This window comes from Phyllobates terribilis, unplaced genomic scaffold, assembly GCF_046119375.1.
Source record: "Phyllobates terribilis strain yellow unplaced genomic scaffold, ASM4611937v1 Scaffold_2__4_contigs__length_985480577, whole genome shotgun sequence".
Classification (NCBI taxonomy): domain Eukaryota; kingdom Metazoa; phylum Chordata; class Amphibia; order Anura; family Dendrobatidae; genus Phyllobates; species Phyllobates terribilis.
In genome coordinates, this window is record NW_027362762.1 from 132,249,461 (window position 1) to 132,263,580 (window position 14,120).

Genomic DNA, 14,120 nt, shown 5'->3' on the forward strand with positions numbered 1-14,120 from the left:
CAGACCCCACTGTTCTTCTCCAGACTCCTCTGTTGCCCTCCAGACTCCTCTGTTGCCTGCCAGACTCCTCTGTTGCCCGACAGACTCCTCTGTCCCCTCCAGAATTCTCTGTCCCCTCAAGATTCCTCTGTTCACTCCATACTTCTCTATTCCCCTCAAGATTCCTCTGTTCCCCTCCAGACTCCTCTGTCCCCTCCAGACTCCTCTGTTCCCCTCCAGATTCCTCTGTTCCTCTCCATACTCTTCTGTTCCTCTCCAGACTCCTCTGTTCCTCTCCAGACCCCATTGTTCTCCTCCAGACTCCTCTGTCTTCCTCCAGACTTTTCTGTTGCCCTCCAGACTCCTCTTTTGCCCTCCAGACTCCTCTGTGCCTCCCCAGACCCCCCTCTTCTTCTCCACACTCATCTGTTCCCCACCAGACTCCTGTTTTCCCCTCCAGACTCCTCTGTTCCCCTACAGACTCCTCTGTCCCCTACAGACTCCTCTATCCCTCCAGACTCCTCTGTCCCCTCCAGACTCCTCTGTTCTCCTCCAGACTTCTCTGTACTTCTCCATAGTTTTCTGTTCCCATCCAGACTCCTCTGTTCCCCTCCAGACTCCTGTGTCCCCTCCAGACTCCAGTGTCCCCTCCAGACTCCTCTGTTCTCCTCCAAACTTCTCTGTTCTCCTCCATACACTTGTGTTTCTCTCCAGACCCCTCTGTTCCCCTCCATACTCTTTTGTTCCCCTCCATACTCTTCTGTTCCCCTCCAGACTCTTCTGTTCCCCTCCAGACTCTTCTGTTCTCCTCCAGACTCTTCTGTTCGCCTCCAGACCCCTCTGTTCTCCTGCAGACTCTTCTGTCCCCTCCAGACTCCTTTGTGATCTACAGACTCCTCTGCTGTCCTCCAGACTCCACTGTTCCTCTCTAGACTCCTCTATCCCCTTCAGACTCCTCTGACTCCTCCAGACTCCTCTTTCTCCTCCAGACTCCTCTGTCCTCTCCAGACTCCTCTGTTCTCCTCCACCATACATTTGTGTTCCTCTCCATACCCCTCTGTTCTCCTCCAGACTCCTCTGTTCCCCTCCAGACTCATCTGTTTCCCTCCAGACTCATCTGTTTCCCTCCAGACTCCTCTGTCCTCCTCCAGGCTCTTCTGTTCCCCTCCAGACTCTTCTCTTCCCCTCCAGACTCTTCTCTTCCCCTCCAGACTCTTCTGTTTCAATTCAGACTCCTCTGTCCCCCTCCAGACTGCTCTGTCCCCTCCAGACTCCTCTGTTCCCCTCCAGACTCCTCTGTTCCCCTCCAGATCCCTCTTTTCCCCTCCAGACTCCTCTGTTCTCCTCCAAACTCTTCTGTTCACCTCCAGACTCCTCTGTTCCCCAGACTCCTCTGCCCTCTCCACACTCCTCTGTTCTCCTCCAGACTCTTCTGTCCTCTTTCAGACTCCTCTGTCCTCTCCACACTCCTCTGTTGCCCTCCAGACTCCTGTTTTCCCCTCCAGACTCCGGTTTTCCCCTACAGACTCCTCTATTCCCCTACAGACTCCTCTGTCCCCCTACAGACTCCTCTGTCCCCTCCAGACTCCTCTGTCCCTCCAGACTCCTCTGTTACCCTCCAGACTCATCTGTTCTCCTCCATGCTCTTCTATCCTCCTTCAGACTCCTCTGTCCTCTCCAGACTCCTCTGTCCTCTCCAAACTCCTCTGTCCTCTCCAAACTCCTCTGTCCTCTCCAAACTCCTCTGTTGTCTCCAGACTCCTCTGTTGTCTCCAGACTCCTCTGTCGTCTCCAGACTCCTCTTTTCATCTCCATACTCCTCTGTTCCCCTCCAGACTCTTCTGTTCTCCTCCATACTCCTCTGTTCTCCTCCATACTCCTCTGTTCTCCTCCATACTCTACTGTTCGCCTCCATACTCTTCTGTTCTCCTCCATACTCTTCTGTTCTCCTCCATACTCCTCTGTTCGTTTCCAGACCCCACTGTTCTCCAGACTCCTCTGTCTTCTCCAGACTCCTCTGTCCTCCTCCAGACTCCTCTGTTGCCCCCAAGACTACTCTGTTCCCCTCCAGACTCCTCTGTTGCCTCCCAAACTCCTCTGTCCCTCTCCAGACTCGTCTGCCTCTCCAGACTTCTTTGTCCCCTCGAGATTCCTCTGTTCACTCCAGACTCCTCTGTTTCTCCAGACTTCTCTGTTCTCCTCCATCCCCTTCTGTTCTCCTTCAGACTCCTCTGTTCTCCTCCAAACCCCTTTGTCCCCTACAGACTTCTCTGTCCTCCTCCAGACTCCTCTGTTGCCCCCAGACTCCTCTGTTGCCTCCCAGACTCCTCTGTTGCCCCCCAGACTCCACTGTTGCCCCTCCATACTCCTCTGTTCCCCTCCATGCTCCTCTGTTCCACTCCATACTCCTCTGTTCTCCTCCATACTCTTCTGTTCCCATCCAGACCCCTCTTTTCCTCTCCAGACTCCTCAGTCCCCTCCAGACTCCATAATCCCCTCCAGACTCCTCTGTTCCCCTCCATACTCCTCTGTTCCCCTCCAAACTCCCATATTCTCCTCCATACTCTTCTGTTCCCATCCAGACTCCTCTGTTCTCCTTAAAACTCTTCTGTCCTATCCAGACTCCTCTGTGCTCTCCAAACGCCTCTGTCTTCTCCAAACTCCTCTTTTCATCTCCATACTCCTCTGTTCTCCTCCATACTCTTCTTTTGCCCTCCAGACTTCTTTGTTCCCCTCCAGACTCCTCTGCTCTCTCCACACTCCTCTGTTCTCCTCCAGACTCTTCTGTCCTCTTTCAGACTCCTCTGTCCTCTCCACACTCCTCTGTTGCCCTCCAGACTCCTGTTTTCCCCTCCAGACTCCGGTTTTCCCCTACAGACTCCTCTATTCCCCTACAGACTCCTCTGTCCCCCTACAGACTCCTCTGTCCCCTCCAGACTCCTCTGTCCCTCCAGACTCCTCTGTTACCCTCCAGACTCATCTGTTCTCCTCCATGCTCTTCTATCCTCCTTCAGACTCCTCTGTCCTCTCCAGACTCCTCTGTCCTCTCCAAACTCCTCTGTCCTCTCCAAACTCCTCTGTCCTCTCCAAACTCCTCTGTTGTCTCCAGACTCCTCTGTTGTCTCCAGACTCCTCTGTCGTCTCCAGACTCCTCTTTTCATCTCCATACTCCTCTGTTCCCCTCCAGACTCTTCTGTTCTCCTCCATACTCCTCTGTTCTCCTCCATACTCCTCTGTTCTCCTCCATACTCTACTGTTCGCCTCCATACTCTTCTGTTCTCCTCCATACTCTTCTGTTCTCCTCCATACTCCTCTGTTCGTTTCCAGACCCCACTGTTCTCCAGACTCCTCTGTCTTCTCCAGACTCCTCTGTCCTCCTCCAGACTCCTCTGTTGCCCCCAAGACTACTCTGTTCCCCTCCAGACTCCTCTGTTGCCTCCCAAACTCCTCTGTCCCTCTCCAGACTCGTCTGCCTCTCCAGACTTCTTTGTCCCCTCGAGATTCCTCTGTTCACTCCAGACTCCTCTGTTTCTCCAGACTTCTCTGTTCTCCTCCATCCCCTTCTGTTCTCCTTCAGACTCCTCTGTTCTCCTCCAAACCCCTTTGTCCCCTACAGACTTCTCTGTCCTCCTCCAGACTCCTCTGTTGCCCCCAGACTCCTCTGTTGCCTCCCAGACTCCTCTGTTGCCCCCCAGACTCCACTGTTGCCCCTCCATACTCCTCTGTTCCCCTCCATGCTCCTCTGTTCCACTCCATACTCCTCTGTTCTCCTCCATACTCTTCTGTTCCCATCCAGACCCCTCTTTTCCTCTCCAGACTCCTCAGTCCCCTCCAGACTCCATAATCCCCTCCAGACTCCTCTGTTCCCCTCCATACTCCTCTGTTCCCCTCCAAACTCCCATATTCTCCTCCATACTCTTCTGTTCCCATCCAGACTCCTCTGTTCTCCTTAAAACTCTTCTGTCCTATCCAGACTCCTCTGTGCTCTCCAAACGCCTCTGTCTTCTCCAAACTCCTCTTTTCATCTCCATACTCCTCTGTTCTCCTCCATACTCTTCTTTTGCCCTCCAGACTTCTTTGTTCCCCTCCAGACTCCTCTGCCCTCTCCACACTCCTCTGTTCTCCTCCAGACTCTTCTGTCCTCTTTCAGACTCCTCTGTCCTCTCCACACTCCTCTGTTGCCCTCCAGACTCCTGTTTTCCCCTCCAGACTCCGGTTTTCCCCTACAGACTCCTCTATTCCCCTACAGACTCCTCTGTCCCCCTACAGACTCCTCTGTCCCCTCCAGACTCCTCTGTCCCTCCAGACTCCTCTGTTACCCTCCAGACTCATCTTTTCTCCTCCATGCTCTTCTATCCTCCTTCAGACTCCTCTGTCCTCTCCAGACTCCTCTGTCCTCTCCAAACTCCTCTGTCCTCTCCAAACTCCTCTGTCCTCTCCAAACTCCTCTGTTGTCTCCAGACTCCTCTGTTGTCTCCAGACTCCTCTGTCGTCTCCAGACTCCTCTTTTCATCTCCATACTCCTCTGTTCCCCTCCAGACTCTTCTGTTCTCCTCCATACTCCTCTGTTCTCCTCCATACTCCTCTGTTCTCCTCCATACTCTACTGTTCGCCTCCATACTCTTCTGTTCTCCTCCATACTCTTCTGTTCTCCTCCATACTCCTCTGTTCGTTTCCAGACCCCACTGTTCTCCAGACTCCTCTGTCTTCTCCAGACTCCTCTGTCCTCCTCCAGACTCCTCTGTTGCCTCCAAGACTACTCTGTTCCCCTCCAGACTCCTCTGTTGCCTCCCAAACTCCTCTGTCCCTCTCCAGACTCGTCTGCCTCTCCAGACTTCTTTGTCCCCTCGAGATTCCTCTGTTCACTCCAGACTCCTCTGTTTCTCCAGACTTCTCTGTTCTCCTCCATCCCCTTCTGTTCTCCTTCAGACTCCTCTGTTCTCCTCCAAACCCCTTTGTCCCCTACAGACTTCTCTGTCCTCCTCCAGACTCCTCTGTTGCCCCCAGACTCCTCTGTTGCCTCCCAGACTCCTCTGTTGCCCCCCAGACTCCACTGTTGCCCCTCCATACTCCTCTGTTCCCCTCCATGCTCCTCTGTTCCACTCCATACTCCTCTGTTCTCCTCCATACTCTTCTGTTCCCATCCAGACCCCTCTTTTCCTCTCCAGACTCCTCAGTCCCCTCCAGACTCCATAATCCCCTCCAGACTCCTCTGTTCCCCTCCATACTCCTCTGTTCCCCTCCAAACTCCCATATTCTCCTCCATACTCTTCTGTTCCCATCCAGACTCCTCTGTTCTCCTTAAAACTCCTCTGTCCTATCCAGACTCCTCTGTGCTCTCCAAACGCCTCTGTCTTCTCCAAACTCCTCTTTTCATCTCCATACTCCTCTGTTCTCCTCCATACTCTTCTTTTGCCCTCCAGACTTCTTTGTTCCCCTCCAGACTCCTCTGTTCCTCTCCAGACTCCTCTGTTCCCCTCCAGACTCCTCTGTTCCCTTCCATATTCCTCTGTTCCTCTCCATACTCTTCTGTTCCTCTCCAGACTCCTCTGTTCCTCTCCAGACCCCATTGTTCTCCTCCAGACTCCTCTGTCTTCCTCCAGACTTCTCTGTTGCCCTCCAGACTCCTCTTTTGCCCTCCAGACTCCTCTGTGCCTCCCCAGACCCCCCTCTTCTTCTCCACACTCCTCTGTTCCCCTCCAGACTCCTGTTTTCCCCTCCAGACTCCTCTGTTCCCCTACAGACTCCTCTGTCCCCTACAGACTCCTCTGTCCCTCCAGAATCCTCTGTCCCCTCCAGACTCCTCTGTTCTCCTCCAGACTTCTCTGTTCCCCTCCAGACTCCTCTGTTCCCCACCAGACTCCTCTGTTCCCCTCCAGACTCCTGTGTCCCCTCCAGACTCCAGTGACCCCTCCAGACTCCTCTATTCTCCTCCAAACTTCTCTGTTCACCTCCATACACTTGTGTTCCTCTGCAGACTCCTCTGTTCCCCTCCATACTCTTCTGTTCCCCTCCATACTCTTCTGTTCCCCTCCATACTCTTCTGTTCCCGTCCAGACTCTTCTGTTCTCCTCCAGACTCTTCTGTTCACCTCCAGACCCCTCTGTTCTCCTGCAGACTCTTCTGTCCCCTCCAGACTCCTTTGTGATCTACAGACTCCTCTGCTGTCCTCCAGACTCCACTGTTCTTCTCTAGACTCCTCTATCCCCTTCAGACTCCTCTGTCTCCTCCAGACTACTCTTTCTCCTCCAGACTCCTCTGTCCTCTCCAGACTCCTCTTTTCTCCTCCATACATTTGTGTTCCTCTCCATACCCCTCTGTTCTCCTCCAGACTCCTCTGTTCCCCTCCAGACTCCTCTGTTCCCCTCCAAACTATTCTGTTCCCCTCCAGGCTCTTCTGTTCCCCTCCAGACTCTTCTCTTCCCCTCCAGACTCTTCTGTTTCCCTCCAGACTCCTCTATCCCCCTCCAGACTGCTCTGTCCCCTCCAGACTCCTCTGTTCCCCTCCAGACTCCTCTGTTCTCCTCCAGACTCTTCTGTTCCCATCCAGACTCCTCTGTTCCCCAGACTCCTCTGCCCTCTCCACACTCCTCTGTTCTCCTCCAGACTCTTCTGTCCTCTTTCAGACTCCTCTGTCCTCTCCACACTCCTCTGTTCCCCTCCAGACTCCTGTTTTCCCCTCCAGACTCCTGATTTCCCCTACAGACTCCTCTGTTCCCCTCCAGACTCCTCTGTTCCCTCCAGACTCCTCTGTTACCCTCCAGACTCATCTGTTCTCCTCCATGCTCTTCTATCCTCCTTCAGACTCCTCTGTCCTCTCCAGACTCCTCTGACCTCTCCAAACTCCTCTGTCCTCTCCAGACTCCTCTGTCGTCTCCAGACTCCTCTTTTCATCTCCATACTCCTCTGTTCCCCTCCAGACTCTTCTGTTCTCCTCCATACTCCTCTGTTCTCCTCATTTCTCCTCCATACTCCTCTGTTCTCCTCCATACTCTACTGTTCGCCTCCATACTCTTCTGTTCTCCTCCATACTCTTCTGTTCTCCTCCATACTCCTCTGTTTGTTTCCAGACCCCACTGTTCTCCATACTCCTCTGTCTTCTCCAGACTCCTCTGTCCTCCTCCAGACTCCTCTGTTGCCCCCAAGACTGCTCTTTTCCCCTCCAGACTCCTCTGTTGCCTCCCAAACTCCTCTGTTCCTCTCCAGACTCGTCTGTCCCCTCCAGACTTCTTTGTCCCCTCGAGATTCCTCTGTTCACTCCAGACTCCTCTGTTTCTCCAGACTTCTCTGTTCTCCTCCATCCCCTTCTGTTCTCCTTCAGACTCCTCTGTTCTCCTCCAAACCCCTTTGTCCCCTCCAGACTTCTCTGTCCTCCTTCAGACTCCTCTGTTCCCCTCCAGACTCCTGTTTTCCCCTCCAGACTCCTCTGTTCCCCTACAGACTCCTCTGTCCCCTACAGACTCCTCTGTCCCTCCAGAATCCTCTGTCCCCTCCAGACTCCTCTGTTCTCCTCCAGACTTCTCTGTTCTTCTCCATACTCTTCTGTTCCCCTCCAGACTCCTCTGTTCCCCTCCAGACTCCTGTGTCCCCTGCAGACTCCTGTGTCCCCTCCAGACTCCTCTGTTCTCCTCCAAACTTCTCTGTTCTCCTCCATACACTTGTGTTCCTCTCCAGACCCCTCTGTTCCCCTCCATAATCTTCTGTTCCCCTCCAGACTCTTCTGTTCCCCTTCAGACTCTTCTGTTCTCCTCCAGACTCTTCTGCTCGCCTCCAGACCCCTCTGTTCTCCTGCAGACTCTTCTGTCCCCTCCAGACTCCTTTGTGATCTACAGACTCCTCTGCTGTCCTCCAGACTCCACTGTTCCTCTCTAGACTCTTCCATCCCCTTCAGACTCCTCTGTCTCCTCCAGACTCCTCTTTCTCCTCCAGACTCCTCTGTCTTCTCCAGACTCCTCTGTTCTCCTCCATACATTTGTGTTCCTCTCCATACCCCTCTGTTCTCCTCCAGACTCATTTGTCCCCTCCAGACTCCTCTGTTCCCCTCCAGACTCATCTGTTTCCCTCCAGACTCCTCTGTCCTCCTCCAGGCTCTTCTGTTCCCCTCCAGACGCTTCTCTTCCCCTCCAGACTCTTCTGTTCCCCTCCAGACTCCTCTGTCCCCCTCCAGACTCCTCTGTCCCCCTCCACACTCCTCCGTTCCCCTCCAGACTCTTCCGTTCCCCTCCAGACTCCTCTATTCATCCAGACTCTTCTGTTCTCCTCCATGCTCTTCTATCCTCCCTCAGACTCCTCTGTCCTCTCCAATCTCCTCTGTCGTCTCCAGACTCCTCTGTCGTCTCCAGACTCCTCTTTTCATCTCCATACTCCTCTGTTCCCCTCGAGACTCTTCTGTTCTCCTCCATACTCCTCTGTTCTCCTCCATACTCCTCTGTTCTCCTCCATTCTCCTCTGTACTCCTCCATACTCTTCTGTTCTCCTCCTTAATCTTCTGTTCTCCTCCATACTCCTCTGTTCCTTTCCAGACCCCACTCTTCTCCAGACTCCTCTGTCTTCTCCAGACTCCTCTGTCCTCCTCCAGACTCCTCTGTTGCCCCCAAGAATTCTTTGTTCCCCTCCAGACTCCTCTGTTGCCTCCCAAACTCCTCTGTTCCCCTCCAGACTCCTCTGTCCCGTCCAGACTTCTCTGTCCCCTCGAGATTCCTCTGTTCACTCCAGACTCCTCTGTTCTCCTCCATCCCCTTCTGTCCTCCTTCAGACTCCTCTGTCGTCTCCAGACTCCTTTTTTCATCTTCATACTCCTCTGTTCCTCTCCAGACTCTTCTTTTCTCCTCCAGACTCTTCTGTTCCCCTCCAGACTCTTCTGTTCCCTTCCAGACTCTTCTTTTCCCCTCCAGACTCCTCTGTTGCCTCCCAGACTCCTCTGTTCCCCTCCAGATTCCTCTGTCCCCTCCAGATTCCTCTGTCCCCTCCAGACTCCTCTGTTCCCCTCCTGAGTCTTCTGTCCACTCCAGACTCCTCTATTTCTCCAGACATTTCTGTTGTCCTCCATACCCTTCTGTTCCCCTCCATACTCCCCTATTTTCCTCCATACTCTTCTGTTCCCATCCAGATTCCTCTGTTTCTCTCCAGACGCCTCTGTTCTCCTTCAGACTCCTCTGTCCCCTCCAGACTTCTTAATCCCCTCCAGGCTCCTCTGTTCCCCTCCAAACTCCCCTATTCTCCTCCATACTCTTCTGTTCCCATCCAGACCCCTCTGTTCCTCTCCAGACGCCTCTGTCCTCTCCAGACTCCTCTGTCTTCTCCAGACACCTCTGTTCCTTTCCAGACCCCTCTCTACCTCTCCAGACCCCACTGTTCTCCTTCAGACTCCTCTGTCTTCCTCCAGAGTTCTCTGTTGCCCTCCAGACTCCTCTGTTCCTCTCCAGACCCCCCCTTCTTTTTCTCCAGACCCCACTGTTCTCCTCCAGACTCCTCTGTCTTCTCCAGACTCCTGTCTTCTCCAGACTCCTCTGTTGCCCTCCAGACTCCTCTGTTGCCCTCCAGACTCCTCTGTGCCTCCCTAGACCCCCCTCTTCTTCTGCACACTCCCCTGTTCCCCTCCAGACTCCTGTTTTCCCCTCCAGACTCCTCTGTTCCCCTACAGACTCCTCTGTCCCCTTCAGACTACTCTGTCCCTCCAGACTCCTCTGTCCCCTCCAGACTCCTCTGTTCTCCTCCAGACTTCTCTGTTCTTCTCCATTCTCTTCTGTTTCCCTCCAGACTCCTCTGTTCTCCTCCAAACTTCTCTGTTCTCCTCCATACTCTTGTGTTCCTCTCCAGACTCCTCTCTTCCCCTCCATACTCTTCTGTTCCCCTCCAGAGTCTTCTGTTCCCCTCCAGACTCTTCTGTTCCCCTCCAGACTCTTCTGTTCTCCTACAGACTCTTCTGTTCGCCTCCAGACCCCTCTGTTCTCCTGCAGACTCTTCTGTCCTCTCCAGACTCCTCTGTCTCCTCCAAACTCCTCTTTCTCCTCCAGACTCCTCTGTCCTCTCCAGACTCCTCTGTTCTCCTCCATACATTTGTGTTCCTCTCCATACTCCTCTGTTCTCCTCCAGACTAATTTGTCCCCTCCAGACTCCTCTGTTCCCCTCCAGACTCCTCTGTTCCCCTCCAGACTCCTCTGTTCCCCTCTAGACTCATCTGTTTCCCTTCAGACTCCTCTGTCCTCCTCCAGGCTCTTCTGTTCCGCTCCAGACTCTTCTCTTCCCCTCCAGACTCTTCTCTTCCCCTCCAGACTCTTCTGTTTCCCTCCAGACTCCTCTGTCCTCCTCCAGACTGCTCTGTCCCCTCCAGACTCCTCTCTTCCCCTCCAGACTCCTCTGTTCCCCTCCAGATCCCTCTTTTCCCCTCCAAACTCCTCTGTTCTCCTCCAGACTCTTCTGTTCCCCTCCAAACTCCTCTGTTCTCCCCCAGACTCGTCTGCCCTCTCCACACTCCTCTGTTCTCCTCCAGACTCTTCTATCCTCTCTCAGACTCGTCTGTTCTCTCCACACTCCTCTGTTCCCCTCCAGACTCCTGTTTTCCCCTACAGACTCCTGTTTTCCCCTACAGACTCCTCTGTTCCCTCCAGACTCCTCTGTCCCTCCAGACTCCTCTGTTACCCTCGAGACTCATCTGTTCTCCTCCATGCTCTTCTATCCTCCTTCAGACTCCTCTGTCCTCTCCAAACTCCTCTGTCCTCTCCAAACTCCTCTGTCCTCTCCAAACTCCTCTGTCATCTCCAGACTCCTCTTTTCATCTCCATACTCCTCTGTTCCTCTCCAGACTCTTCTGTTCTCCTCCATACTCCTCTGTTCTCCTCCATACTCCTCTGTTCTCCTCCATACTCTACTGTTCGCCTCCATACTCTTCTGCTCTCCTCCATACTCTTCTGCTCTCCTCCATACTCTTCTGCTCTCCTCCATACTCCTCTGTTCGTTTCCAGACCCCACTGTTCTCCATACTCCTCTGTCTTCTCCAGACTCCTCTGTCCTCCTCCAGACTCCTCTGTTGCCCCCAAGACTGCTTTGTTCTCCTCCAGACTCCTCTGTTGCCTCACAAACTCCTCTGATCCTCTCCAGACTCGTCTGTCCTCTCCTGACTTCTTTGTCCCCTCGAGATTCCTCTGTTCACTCCAGACTCCTCTGTTTTTCCAGACTTCTCTGTTCTCCTCCATCCCCTTCTGTTCTCCTTCAGACTCCTCTGTTCTCCTCCAAACCCCTTTGTCCCCTCCAGACTTCTCTGTCCTCCTTCAGACTCCTCTGTTCCTCTCTAGACCCCACTGTTCTCCTCCAGACTCCTCTGTTCTCCTCCAGACTCCTCTGTCCTCCTCCAGACTCCTCTGTTGCCCCCAGACTCCTCTGTTGCCTCCCAGACTCCTCTGTTGCCTCCCAGACTCCACTGTTTCCCCTCCATACTCCTCTGTTCCCCTCCATACTCCTCTGTTCCACTCCATACTCCTCTGTTCTCCTCCATACTCTTCTGTTCCCATCCAGACCCCTCTTTTCCTCTCCAGACTCCTCAGTCCCCTCCAGACTCCATAATCCCCTCTAGACTCCTCTTTTCCCCTCCATACTCCTCTGTTCCCCTCCAAACTCCCCTATTCTCCTCCATACTCTTCTGTTCCCATCGAGACCCCTCTGTTCCTCTCCAGACTCCTCTGTTCTCCTTCAGACTCCTCTGTCCTATCCAGACTCCTCTGTCCTCTCCAAACGCCTGTCTTCTCCAGACTCCTCTTTTCATCTCCATACTCCTCTGTTCTCCTCCATACTCTTCTTTTGCCCTCCAGACTTCTTTGTCCCCCTCCAGACTCCTCTGTTCCTCTCCAGACTCCTCTGTTCACCTCCAGACTCCTCTGTTACCCTCCAGATTCCTCTGTTCCTCTCCATACTCTTCTGTTCCTCTCCAGACTCTTCTGTTCTCCTCCAGACTCTTCTGTTCCCCTCCAGACTCTTCTGGTCCCTTCCAGACTCTTCTTTTCCCCTCCAGACTCCTCTGTTGCCTCTCAGACTCCTATGTTCCCCTCCAGATTCCTCTGTCCCCTCCAGATTCCTCTGTCCCCTCCAGACTCCTCTGTTCCCCTCCAGACTCCTCTGTTCCCCTCTAGACTCATCTGTTTCCCTTCAGACTCCTCTGTCCTCCTCCAGGCTCTTCTGTTCCGCTCCAGACTCTTCTCTTCCCCTCCAGACTCTTCTCTTCCCCTCCAGACTCTTCTGTTTCCCTCCAGACTCCTCTGTCCTCCTCCAGACTGCTCTGTCCCCTCCAGACTCCTCTCTTCCCCTCCAGACTCCTCTGTTCCCCTCCAGATCCCTCTTTTCCCCTCCAAACTCCTCTGTTCTCCTCCAGACTCTTCTGTTCCCCTCCAAACTCCTCTGTTCTCCCCCAGACTCGTCTGCCCTCTCCACACTCCTCTGTTCTCCTCCAGACTCTTCTATCCTCTCTCAGACTCGTCTGTTCTCTCCACACTCCTCTGTTCCCCTCCAGACTCCTGTTTTCCCCTACAGACTCCTGTTTTCCCCTACAGACTCCTCTGTTCCCTCCAGACTCCTCTGTCCCTCCAGACTCCTCTGTTACCCTCGAGACTCATCTGTTCTCCTCCATGCTCTTCTATCCTCCTTCAGACTCCTCTGTCCTCTCCAAACTCCTCTGTCCTCTCCAAACTCCTCTGTCCTCTCCAAACTCCTCTGTCATCTCCAGACTCCTCTTTTCATCTCCATACTCCTCTGTTCCTCTCCAGACTCTTCTGTTCTCCTCCATACTCCTCTGTTCTCCTCCATACTCCTCTGTTCTCCTCCATACTCTACTGTTCGCCTCCATACTCTTCTGCTCTCCTCCATACTCTTCTGCTCTCCTCCATACTCTTCTGCTCTCCTCCATACTCCTCTGTTCGTTTCCAGACCCCACTGTTCTCCATACTCCTCTGTCTTCTCCAGACTCCTCTGTCCTCCTCCAGACTCCTCTGTTGCCCCCAAGACTGCTTTGTTCTCCTCCAGACTCCTCTGTTGCCTCACAAACTCCTCTGATCCTCTCCAGACTCGTCTGTCCTCTCCTGACTTCTTTGTCCCCTCGAGATTCCTCTGTTCACTCCAGACTCCTCTGTTTTTCCAGACTTCTCTGTTCTCCTCCATCCCCTTCTGTTCTCCTTCAGACTCCTCTGTTCTCCTCCAAACCCCTTTGTCCCCTCCAGACTTCTCTGTCCTCCTTCAGACTCCTCTGTTCCTCTCTAGACCCCACTGTTCTCCTCCAGACTCCTCTGTTCTCCTCCAGACTCCTCTGTCCTCCTCCAGACTCCTCTGTTGCCCCCAGACTCCTCTGTTGCCTCCCAGACTCCTCTGTTGCCTCCCAGACTCCACTGTTTCCCCTCCATACTCCTCTGTTCCCCTCCATACTCCTCTGTTCCACTCCATACTCCTCTGTTCTCCTCCATACTCTTCTGTTCCCATCCAGACCCCTCTTTTCCTCTCCAGACTCCTCAGTCCCCTCCAGACTCCATAATCCCCTCTAGACTCCTCTTTTCCCCTCCATACTCCTCTGTTCCCCTCCAAACTCCCCTATTCTCCTCCATACTCTTCTGTTCCCATCGAGACCCCTCTGTTCCTCTCCAGACTCCTCTGTTCTCCTTCAGACTCCTCTGTCCTATCCAGACTCCTCTGTCCTCTCCAAACGCCTGTCTTCTCCAGACTCCTCTTTTCATCTCCATACTCCTCTGTTCTCCTCCATACTCTTCTTTTGCCCTCCAGACTTCTTTGTCCCCCTCCAGACTCCTCTGTTCCTCTCCAGACTCCTCTGTTCACCTCCAGACTCCTCTGTTACCCTCCAGATTCCTCTGTTCCTCTCCATACTCTTCTGTTCCTCTCCAGACTCTTCTGTTCTCCTCCAGACTCTTCTGTTCCCCTCCAGACTCTTCTGGTCCCTTCCAGACTCTTCTTTTCCCCTCCAGACTCCTCTGTTGCCTCTCAGACTCCTATGTTCCCCTCCAGATTCCTCTGTCCCCTCCAGATTCCTCTGTCCCCTCCAGACTCCTCTGTTCCCCTCCTGAGTCTTCTGTCCACTCCAGACTCCTCTATTTCTCCAGACATTTCTGTTCTCCTCCATACCCTTCTGTTCCCCTCCATACTCCCCT